The sequence below is a fragment of the Saccostrea cucullata genome, unplaced genomic scaffold (assembly GCF_032062105.1).
Source record: "Saccostrea cucullata isolate Sc308-1 unplaced genomic scaffold, CSIRO_AGI_Scuc_v1 ctg2725, whole genome shotgun sequence".
Classification (NCBI taxonomy): Eukaryota; Metazoa; Mollusca; class Bivalvia; order Ostreida; family Ostreidae; genus Saccostrea; species Saccostrea cuccullata.
Window position 1 is genome coordinate 6,818 of NW_026934860.1, and position 12,107 is coordinate 18,924.

Below are 12,107 nucleotides of genomic sequence, written 5' to 3' on the forward strand. Positions count from 1 at the left end.
CATGTAGATCAGTTAAAACCCTATGAAAGCATTTTACCTCCTAGAAACTGGACACCGGTAGTGACTTCCCTTGACGAGTCATTATAACCCCTTGTAGATCATACTCCTGTAGATTATAATGTTCAAGAGGAAGATGAGGAGACTGCTCCTCCTGTTTTTAATTTACCTAGTCCTTAACCCCTTAGACAGCCAAGGTGGGGTAGAACAATCAAACCCCCTGTTATGTACTCTCCTTGAGACCAGGCATGTATCTAGGCATTTTATTTTTTAAAAGCCTATGTAAATAGTTATTTTTATTTTTGAATTCTATATATAATTTAATATATAAAAGGTTTGAGTTGACCTTTTGTAGTGATAACAAGTGATATTTAATTTTTGAAATATCTCAGTCTAGTTTTAAGAGTAGATCTGAATTACTTTATTAATGAGGTAGTTTTTGGCAGTCATTTATTTTCTTTTGAGAATAACATTCAAGTCTTAGCACTGATTTTGTCTTTAGTGGATACAAGGTGAATGATAGATGTTTTATATATTTGATAAAACACAGTAGTTGGCAATGATTTATAGTTATCTAGAGGACAAAACAGTATATTTTAGCTCTTTCGGCTTGTTTGGTTACAGTAATAATAGATATGTATCATTGAGAGCTTGGTATTCTTAGCTTAATACTGACCGTAGATGATCTTTAAATTATCTCCCTTGTACTGTGCTGAAATCAACACGTAAGTTTTTCTTCTTAAGTTTTTCTTATAGTTTATCTGTGGGAGGTGATGCATGTCATCCCTTGTAAAGGTTATGTTATAAGTATGTGTACTACTTGATAACATTTTCGTTTAATTCAGTGGATTCTGAATTTGGTAGATAACTATATTGATTAACTTTCCATACATTCAGATATTTAAATTTAAAGTCTTAGAATATAAGATTTTATAATTTTTTTTAAATTTATTTTTCATAGAAATAAATTGACATCAAAACTTGCATTGATGGTAATCAATCTGCTTTAATACTATTCTAATCTTTGTTTTACAATTTTCTCCGAATTTCACAGATGGATACTCTAGACATAAATGTGGATCCTTTGGAATTGCAAAAGTTTGAAGCCGGAGGAGGCAGTGGCTACAGTATGGCCGGAGGCAGGTCAGATATGCCCGATACAGCACTGTCCGTCTAGTCCGCATCTATTTCTGAAACTCGGAAGCTACAGAGCTCACTACTTGAGTTTCCATAAGGAAAAGTGTGCCATCTACTACTGTCCAAGTGTAGTCTGCCGTAAAACTTTCTACAAGTGCAATGACATGTATCGACACATTCATCGGGATCATCAGGATCTTAAATTTTGCGTTCAGAAGAGGTACACAACTAATCCTCGTTATATCGATCCCAAGGGATACTTGATGCCTCTACCAGCGATTCATGAGCAGGCTAGAGACTTGGCTGCCAGAGCTAGGAAGCGTTCCTCTCAAGAACCTTTATTCACACTGCCAGATAATGTCAATCCTAGAGATAAGAGGTTTCCACCTGGGAGATATAAACATTCACTTTGTTCATTTATATCATATTATTTGGAAAACGAAAATTTATTGTGGAAATTTTGGGGTTTTTTTTAAGGGGGAGGAATGTAGTGGTTTAGATTTTTATTTCATAGCCATCGTTTCGTAATTCTTATTTTACAAGTATTTGCTGGTATTTCAGTCTGATAATTCTATTTACCTTTTGTTTTCAGTTGTAACTTACGTAAAAGCCCTTTATTAGTTGTGTTTTATAAGTTAGGACATGAGTTGACATTCCACATGTTTTGCTTTTTAAACAGGAAGTGTCATCCATGTTGGCAGTCTTTCCGTAGTACTTTTGGAACTGCGTTCTGATTGGTTAATTTAGCTTAGGATCTTTGATAGTCATTGGTTTTTATTTTTGGGCCTTGCTAGGGTATTTAAACGCGTGTTCGAGCAGTTTACTTCACTTGGTTAGGGATAAGCCTCATGGCAGATTATCTCTGATTTTATGCTAACCTCAAGGTACATGGCATTATAGGTTTCATTTAGCACGTGCTGAGCGAGCACTTTATGATAGGTTAGGGTGTAGGTATTATATGATAGGTTAGGATGTAGGTTATTTAAAGTGAATTAAGTTTCCCTTTCCAAGTCCTGCCTGGTCTAGGGATATGTAGATAACAGATTTATTTTCTAGAACCACTATTTATTATTTATTTTTGGGTGTTGTTTATTTTCTGGGTCAGTTATTTTTAAATCCTAGAATTAGTATTGATATTTTCAGATTAACTCTAATGTTGGTAGTAGTCATATTGGGTGATGTAGCTCATTCCCTTTTCATTTTTTCCATCTCATTGATTTTTATAGGATTTTTTACCTTTTTGATACAGTACAGACCGGACACAACCTAACAGAAAGCGAACCCCGGGGTTCGCTCTCTGGGTCCGCTCCAGGTTCGCTCGGGGTCCGCTACGGCGGACCCCGAGCGAACCCGAAGCGGACCCAGAGAGCGAAACCCAAATTCAGTAGAGGTCCCAGGGAGCGAACGCGGGTTCGGTATTTCTTTACAGACCTGTCAATCAGGATTACCGATTAACCAATCAGCGCATCAACCAATCAAAATAGCATATTGTTCTGTCGATTTTGATATAAGATCGAACGTGTTGATTTAATTCGATATTAATCCAAACACTATACATACAAGCAAAACGTGCGAATGTGCCGTGTAAATCTATTATGATAATTAAAATACTATTTAATATTTATTTATTTTAATTCTCCGGGTTGTGATTTATATATTTATTTTCTTATTTTGTTAAAGCAACTAATTATTTGTTTTAATTTTCCACGTAGCATTATACATGACTATTTACATTTTTATTTTCTTTAGTTTTTATACCAGTATTTATAGTCCATTTGGTAAATAAATTGGGTAAATACATCACTCAATGCATAAAAATGGAAATCAATTGATGCTACAGTTTTTACTGACGAAAAGAGGAGAAAAGAAACATAGTTGGTCTTCGACAATTATTGTAAAATTTCATTATGTCAAAATACTAACAGTTCAGGAATATTAACGTGCTCAATATTTAAATATAGAAAGATACAGGAAACATCAAGACAAGAGAGAGAGGGAGAGAGAGATCATATCTCAGGTGAAATGCGATTTACATAACTGAACGATTTAATTGCGCTGATTAATCACGACATATAGTAAATCGTAAATTGTTTCATTCTTGCAAAATGGCGTAACTATACTTGACAAAGAATAATTAGAGAAATTCAAGATAGAAGGGATATTTCAAGATATGAATTGTTATCTATTTTAAATTTTGAAATGTTTTAGGACTAATTATTGGGAAAAAAAATAATTAATAAAGGCGTAAGCAATACAATCATAGGTATGTGGGTTGTTCGAGAGTTGGTAAGGCAAACTAACTTTAGAGTTACACAATTTTGAAAAAGAAAATCTTGTTAAGTATCATCAGGAATTGGGTCTAATAAACGTTTATTCTGGTGAAGTCATTCAGTTTTTTAATACAATTAGGGCGGAATGACTTCAATCTGTGCATCCAGAACGAAGATTTTCATATACACGCATTTTTTCATGCCCAAGAAGATTAAGAAGATCAATATTTTTGATGTAAATTTTGAATAATTTAATGAAACACGTAAATTGAGAAAAACATAAATAAAATGATGAAATAATTAGAATTTTTTAAAGACAATGTGTGTTAAATAGGGGGCATACATTCTTAATGGGTCGAGAAAGCAATTTATTATTTGCCTTTTTCTTTATTCTGATAAAAATCATACTCGCTCCAAAATTCTGACCGTGAAAAAGATCTAGTATACAGTGTTCTTTTTTTTTTAAAGAAAATGTTCAGTTCATATATGTTACGAACTTTTAATGTGTAACTACTTTAAATGAAATCTAAATAAATCAGATGTACAAACGTTACATATAATTTATAGATGCCATATCATAATTTATGTGTTACATGTAAGCAAACATTTAAACTACGATTTAGCAAAACCTAAGGAATAACAAATGTATTTTTAAACTATATAAAGCATGAATTTTAAAGTTATTTAGTTTGGATTTCTTTCGTCAGTTTCACTTGTACAACATTCGATACACTGAAAATCAATTTGACACTCTTTTCTTCCTTTTCTTTTTTATTTTCTCGATATAACTTAAGAAAAATAAATGCCTTATAACCCGCTGTTAAATTAGTGTGAATTTCTCGGGATCGAGAAATCTAGGAAATCAATTATTCATGTACATGTAAATCTACGTCGAATGTACAGTATAATTTTATAAAATTTATCAATGTTCTCCATTATATCACTGTTTACATGTACAGTGTACATGTCCGCATCGTCGCATAAACAACAATGATCGATCAACAATACCATTACTGTATGGAATATTCAAGGGGCGGGGCTTACTGGCGGTGAGATTAAAGCGGGGTCCGCTTCACGCATCAGTGCGTAAAACGCCGGGTTTGCTCTAGTGGACCCAGAGCTGACCCCGAGCGAACAAAATTTCTGAAAAGCGAACCCGGGGTCCGCTCCGGGTTCGCTCTGGTGTACGGTTGTGTCTGGTCGGTACTGAAAGTATGGAAGCCCAGTAGGGACATAGATTATTTTTCATAGTTTTGCCACATTCCTCCCATTTTTCATTACATTTTTCAATTATTTATTTATTGAGATTATTCATTGAGATTCATTTTTCAGATTAAATTACATTTTTGATAAAGCTTTATTTATCCTGTGCCATTTTCAAAGACTTCTGTTTGTTAAATTTTCATCATTATTTATTATTTGTTATCATTTACAACGGTTAATTCTCACTTTATTAAATTGATAAAACTTACAACCGTGTTTTCATTTAGCGTTGACCATTGTTCAGAAATCCCCTTACCTGGGTTGATCATTGATAACTTGAGATAGTTTTCTCCTTTAAGCCAAGTTGGCTAGAAACTTTGGTAATTTATAAAGTAAAGAGTTCTACTTCCGGTTACAATTGCACAAAAGCTGTGTCACCACGAGTACCCGGTTATGTTGAAAATGTTATTCCTTTATTTTCTACAGACAAATTTTCGTATCATTATCGTATAAGATAATAAGTGTTCGAGGAAATACTCATCAATATTGGTGCCTTCCTCTAATCTAACCAAGGTGGAGCATTGAATTCAGGATGCAATGCAGTTGAAGCAGATGATTCAGAAGGCGGCTCAGATGGAAAATCAAATATAAGTTTGTAAATAGATTCCAAAGTGTCTGGATATGAATAATAAAAACATTAAATTATATAAATACAATGCAAAAGCTACAGATTCCAGACTACCTCTCAAAACATTTTTACCAGATGGTTAACATGACAACTATGAAGGGAGAAATCCTGCAGTTTATTTCAGTTAATATGTATAATAAATTAAGCATTTATAATGTATGAAAACTGTCATACTACGTTCCTGTATTGAAAAATGTAAGACCTACCTTCGTTGGGATCATTCATAGATGTTCCAAACTCCTTGGACCTAACATAAGTATATTCCTGTCCTGTGTTCCTCCTCCTCACTTGGATTTTAACTCTGAATTTAAACAGAGCATAATAATTCGAACTTCACCAGATTTAAGTTTGAAACGGTAAACAGAAAATAAAAATACCTTACTTTAAAATTACATAACAACTTGCTAGCAATTTAAAAATTGGAAACCTGTGATTATTTTTAAAATTGTATTTTCTACATATTTTTCAAATTGTTGTGAGGTCTCATTAAATTTATTCTATAATAAATCATCTTAATTGTGATAACGCTTCCCAAGTTTGTCAGCGGGCAAACTTTCCACAGGGATTTTTTCACGGTCGTAGGGGGCCTGTACGAGACCCCTTTCCCAATGGTAAAAAGTGTGTATTTTTCCCAATTTCATTAAAGCAAATTCCTAAAAGAGAATCCAAACAAACAAATCGGTTTAAAAATGTTAAAACTCAGTAATAAGTATGATAAAAATGTTGTTCCAAATAAAAATCTAAAAGGCGTTCTCCAAAAACTGATTGACTGAATGTAAAATTAGTCAAAGAAATACATTGCGAGTAAAAAAAAAACCCTTCGTACTTGAATTTATATAGAAAAATGTTAAATATGAGATTTTTCCCAATTTTAACCAAATGTCACTATTTTTCCAAATGGAAAGGCCCAGGTCCTTGTTTTCAAGACCAAGAGAAAACCTTGTTCCATCTGTACAGATCTATTGTTTTGAAATATCCAGCTTATTGTTGTTCTATCGCAATATTTTTGTCACGGATGACAGAGGAAAGGCCGACCGGGTTACGTATATATCTGAGTGACTTCAAAAGATAATATAATCGATGGAAATAAATTAGCATACCTATTAAATTAACAGAACTCCATATGAGTGTCACATAATAATCACGATATTTGCTTTTGAACTCCATTTTACTTTGTACCCGCCGTCTTAGCTAAATTCTCTTTACACAAGATCAATTCGGACCAAGTTACTTCATGAACATATAGGACGTCATCGGTGTGTGACAATATACAAATATGGACTCGATGTAGGACAATATGCATTCATAATGACCCAGGCTGACAGATATTGACCTCAGATACATGGGTCATTATAAATGCATATTGACCGTGCATTGAGGTCATATTTATTATATAAATAATATTTTCCCAAATTTATTAATTCAATGTTTATCTTCCTAATGTTTTAGTCGCCCGCATGGCGCATTTGTTGGAGCGTCTGCTCTAGTCGCGAAGTAAGGAATCAATCCTTACGTCGCGGGTTAGAATCCCACTGCGGGACATGGAGACCGGTCCTTCGGATCAGACCGTATAAACCGAGGTCCCGTGTCGCAGTAGGTGCTGGCACGAAAAAGATCCCTCCCTGCTCAATGGCCCCGAGTGCCGAATAAAGGATAAAATTTGCAGCTCTCAACCGCGGCAAATGGTGGCGTCTCCATATGAGTGAAAAATGCTCGAGAGGGACGTTAAACAATATCAATCAATCCTTATGTTTTACAGAGATATTATTAACTATAAATAAGCTGAATGTAAATGTTTCAGAATTTATTGAATGTTACTCAGAGGTACATTTGTAATTGTTTCGGAAATAAATTTTAACCCACAGCATGATAATAACGCAAGATATCTATCTCTGAATAACACAGAGTACCCCCTCCTCAGATTGAGAATCGCACTTACATTTGCAGAGGAAATTATATGCACAGACAAAATATAAATACCCATTTCTTCTAAATATGATAAGATACAATCATACATGGCACGCTCGTCTTTATTTTCTTTAGTCTTCGTAATCGCGGAAACACCCTCAAAACGCTATAGTCGCCTCCCTTACAATCTTTGTATTTTGATTGTGAAAATGCTTTTAATTAATAACACAGGTGAAGGATATAACAAATTACCATTCGAAATCATCTTTGCTACTCCTACACAGAAAGAGTTCACAGATTTCGTTTCAGTTTTTTAAAATCTACATTGAATACACAAATGTATATCTGTAAAGTAGCGGACAAGTAAGACTGTTGGGTTGTAGGTAGGTAGGGAGGTAATGTGTGTTTATGGGACCTATTAGTGACGGTCTGTGAACGAGTGGTGCCAATGGTTGAAGTATTGTGTGAACGAGTGGTGTCAATGGGAGTAGTAACATTGTGTGAGCGAGTGGTGTCAATGGGAGTAGTAACATTGCGTGAGGGAGTGGTGTCAATGGGAGTAGTAACATTGTGTGAGCGAGTGGTGTCAATGGGAGTAGTAACATTGTGTGAACGAGTGGTGTCAATGGGAGTAGTAACATTGTGTGAGGGAGTGGTGTCAATGGGAGTAGTAACATTGTGTGAGCGAGTGGTGACAGTGGTATTAGTAACATTGTGTGAGCGAGTGGTGTCAATGGTTAAAGTAACATTGTGTGAGCAAGTGGTGTCAATGGCAGAAGTAACATTGTCCAGGGTATCACGTTTTTGAGTAGACTCAGTCATGTACTGTATAGTGTACTGGACTGAGCCGTATGTGTTAGTACACGATCTGAGGACACATTATAATTTGCAATTGAAGTTTGTGCATTTTGTTTGTGTCTCTTTGTGAATGCAGAGAAAGGTCCAGACTTGTGAGTGTTGACGGAAAACGAAGTAGTCGCTTTTGTCATGAGGTCGGTTACGTTGTGACGAAGCGAAGTGTTGAAATCTAGAGTCAATTGAAAAATGCAAGTCAACAGTGAACAAAAATAAGAAAGTTAGAAAACACAAAAAAAGAATGTACTTACCCATTTCGTTTTGTGATGGTGTTGTCATTGTGACTGTAGTGAGTTCTGAAAAATGAGAAATTAAGATATCTACAAATCGTAAAACGTGAAAGTATTATCCCAACTGCCTTTCACCTAAAACGGGGAATTAAATAAATTTACTCAATAAGTGAAATATTGAATATAGGTAACATACCAGAACAGACAGGTTCATCTAATAGAAAGTCGCAAGGCATTGTGTCTTTTCCTGGGAAAAATCAGATCAAAGATCTATAATTTTGCAGCCTTCGCTAAAATCTTGTGGTTTTGATTGGCTTGAACTGACAGTGGGCGGAGTTTTTCCCACGGCAAGTGTATATGATTACATCAGCTAGGCTCATTCGTAACTACTTGGCCATTTTCCGGAAGAAAAATAGTTATTTATCGTTCACGGAAATGACCGAGTAGTTACGATTACAGTCAGGCTCTATTTTTGAAAGGGGGGGGGGGTATTTAAGGAATGCATTATTTTTTACTTGATTTTAGTGATATTTTACGAGAAAGGGAGATTGAGAAATAGAGAATGTACATATACCTGGACATTGAATACTTTCGTTTGTTTAGTCCAACATGACAATTTCCTTTACATTAAGATCATCAGTAAAATTATTTAAAAGGAAAAAAAGGAAAGAAAATATGAATAATTTAAGTACGTTTGTATCAGATAAGCGAGTGAAATAGAAATCGGTTGAAATGAATGGAAAAATTTGATACTGTCGTCAAATGACATGGTTAAATTTGTTTCACTGATTAAGTTTGACATCATTAATGAGATAATCTGGAAATATCATCGTACCGACCCGTATGACTGTGAAAAATATGTCAGGTTACAGTGATCTCATTAGAAGGTGATGATTTCAAAATTCGTTACACCCTCTTGCTATAGTTATTGTATGAAAAGTTATTTTTAAAATATCTACCCAAACAATGATAAGAATCACATGGTTATTTTTTTTTTCTTATAAAAACTGAGGGAAACACCTCAGAACTTCACTTTGGTTCCACTCAAACTGAGGAAAACACCACAGAACTTCACAGAGGTTCCACTCAAACTGAGGGAAACACCACAGAACTTCACTATGGTTCCACTCAAACTGAGGGAAACACCTCAGAACTTCACTGTGGTTCCACTCAAACTGAGGGAAACTGAGGGAAACACCTCAGAACTTCACTTTGGTTCCACTCAAACTGAGGGAAACACCACAGAACTTCACTCTGGTTCCACTCAAACTGAGGGAAACACCTCAGAACTTCACTGTGGTTCCACTCAAACTGAGGGAAACACCACAGAACTTCACTCTGGTTCCACTCAAACTGAGGGAAACACCTCAGAACTTCACTGTGGTTCCACTCAAACTGAGGGAAACACCTCAGAACTTCACTGTGGTTCCACTCAAACTGAGGGAAACACCACAGAACTTCACCCTGGTTCCACTCAAACTGAGGGAAACACCACAGAACTTCACTCTGGTTCCACTCAAACTGAGGGAAACACCACAGAACTTCACTCTGGTTCCACTCAAACTGAGGGAAACACCACAGAACTTCACTCTGGTTCCACTCAAACTGAGGGAAACACCACAGAACTTCACTCTGGTTCCACTCAAACTGAGGGAAACACCTCAGAACTTCACTGTGGTTCCACTCAAACTGAGGGAAACACCACAGAACTTCACTCTGGTTCCACTCAAACTGAGGGAAACACCTCAGAACTTCACTGTGGTTCCACTCAAACTGAGGGAAACACCTCAGAACTTCACTGTGGTTCCACTCAAACTGAGGGAAACACCACAGAACTTCACTCTGGTTCCACTCAAACTGAGGGAAACACCTCAGAACTTCACTGTGGTTCCACTCAAACTGAGGGAAACACCACAGAACTTCACTCTGGTTCCACTCAAACTGAGGGAAACACCACAGAACTTCACTCTGGTTCCACTCAAACTGAGGGAAACACCTCAGAACTTCAATCTGGTTCCACTCAAACTGAGGGAAAAACTACAGAAATTCACTCTGGTTCCACTCAAACTGAGGGAAACACCACAGAACTTCACTCTGGTTCCACTCAAACTGAGGGGAAACACAGGGAAACACCTCAGAACTTCACTCTGGTTCCACTCAAACTGAGGGAAACACCTCAGAACTTCACTGTGGTTCCACTCAAACTGAGGGAAACTGAGGGAAACACCTCAGAACTTCACTGTGGTTCCACTCAAACTGAGGGAAACACCACAGAACTTCACTCTGGTTCCACTCAAACTGAGGGAAACACCTCAGAACTTCACTGTGGTTCCACTCAAACTGAGGGAAACACCACAGAACTTCACTCTGGTTCCACTCAAACTGAAGGAAACACCACAGAACTTCACTGTGGTTCCACTCAAACTGAGGGAAACACCACAGAACTTCACTGTGGTTCCACTCAAACTGAGGGAAACACCACAGAACTTCACTGTGGTTCCACTCAAACTGAGGGAAACACCTCAGAACTTCACTGTGGTTCCACTCAAACTGAGGGAAACACCACAGAACTTCACTGTGGTTCCACTCAAACTGAGGGAAACACCTCAGAACTTCACTCTGGTTCCAATCAGGATGGCATCATACAAGTTAGTGTATTTTCATTAAAACTTTTGCGAATTTTTTTTTTTTTTTTTTTTTTTTTTTAAAGAAAACTATTTTATTAATTTTTTTTTTTAAGTTGCACTTGTGAAAAAAGAGAGGAGATTTTGAAACTCCTGAATTATATCATGGAGGATATTAAAACTATGGAGTGTCCGTGAGTTATTATTTTTTTTTCTTTTCTTTTTTTTTTGGTTTTGTTACCGTTTTTCTGCTTATTTTTTATTTTAATTTTAAATTAAATCAGTATGAATCATTTACTTGAGATGTGAATATTTTTTTTTAGAATGGCCTTACGTTTACATAAGAGGAAAACGTTTTTCAGGTATTGAGATTATATAATTACGTGTGAAGAAATTTAGTGTTTTTTTTTTTTTGTACTCACACTTTATTAATTTTTATAATTTATTAATTTTTTTTACATTTAGTCTGTAAATTTTATTTCAGTACGCCTGATGTTTCGTGAGTGTATTAATTTAATCCTTACTTTAATAATTTCCTCATTTTTATTTATTTTTTACGTACTTAACGAGAAAAAAAAGGGGAAACAAAAATTAATTTTGTTTTAAATATTTTTTGTTAGTCCGGTGGGGAAAAAGTCCAACAGAAATGGGTTAGTATATTACAAGAGTATTTCTAATCCCTTTTTTTTATTTTGGAAAAAATAAAATTACGCAGAAAAAAGGATCACAAAAGTATTATTAAAATATAGTCAGATAGATAAATAGTTAGATCATACAAATAGATATCTTTTTTTTTCCTTTTAGACCGCCAACGCACCACGACGTCCGCCGTTAGTATTTTATACTTTTCTTTAAAAAAAAAAATTATTGGGATTCCTTTAAGCCAATACATAATTTTCTTAAACGTTTATTTCTTTATTAAATATATATACATATGGATTTACTTTATCTTTCATTTACTGATTATTGTAATGATTTATTTTCAGCCGTCTTGTGATGGAGATCATAAGCGTAGAAGAGTGGGTTTTCTTTTTTTAACGTCAAGTGTAACTAGTGCTAATTGTAACGGGAACCGTTACAGATGTTCCCCAAACGCTCCCCAACTCCTTTTTGGTGCCATATTCCCTGTAAGCTTCATTAAATAAGACAAACTCTGTGCATTTTTGACTTTAACAACGTTTTCTCAGAAGGATAC

General features: G+C 35.4%; 1 long non-coding RNA gene across 1 annotated transcript; it reads left to right on the forward strand.

Moving 5' to 3' along the window:
• The first annotated feature begins 11,235 nt into the window (after positions 1 to 11,235).
• On the forward strand, positions 11,236 to 11,562 carry LOC134241460 (uncharacterized). Its single transcript, XR_009986672.1, has 3 exons — positions 11,236 to 11,274; positions 11,397 to 11,411; positions 11,533 to 11,562. It is a non-coding gene; the product is annotated as an uncharacterized LOC134241460 (long non-coding RNA).
• The last annotated feature ends 545 nt before the right edge of the window (positions 11,563 to 12,107 follow it).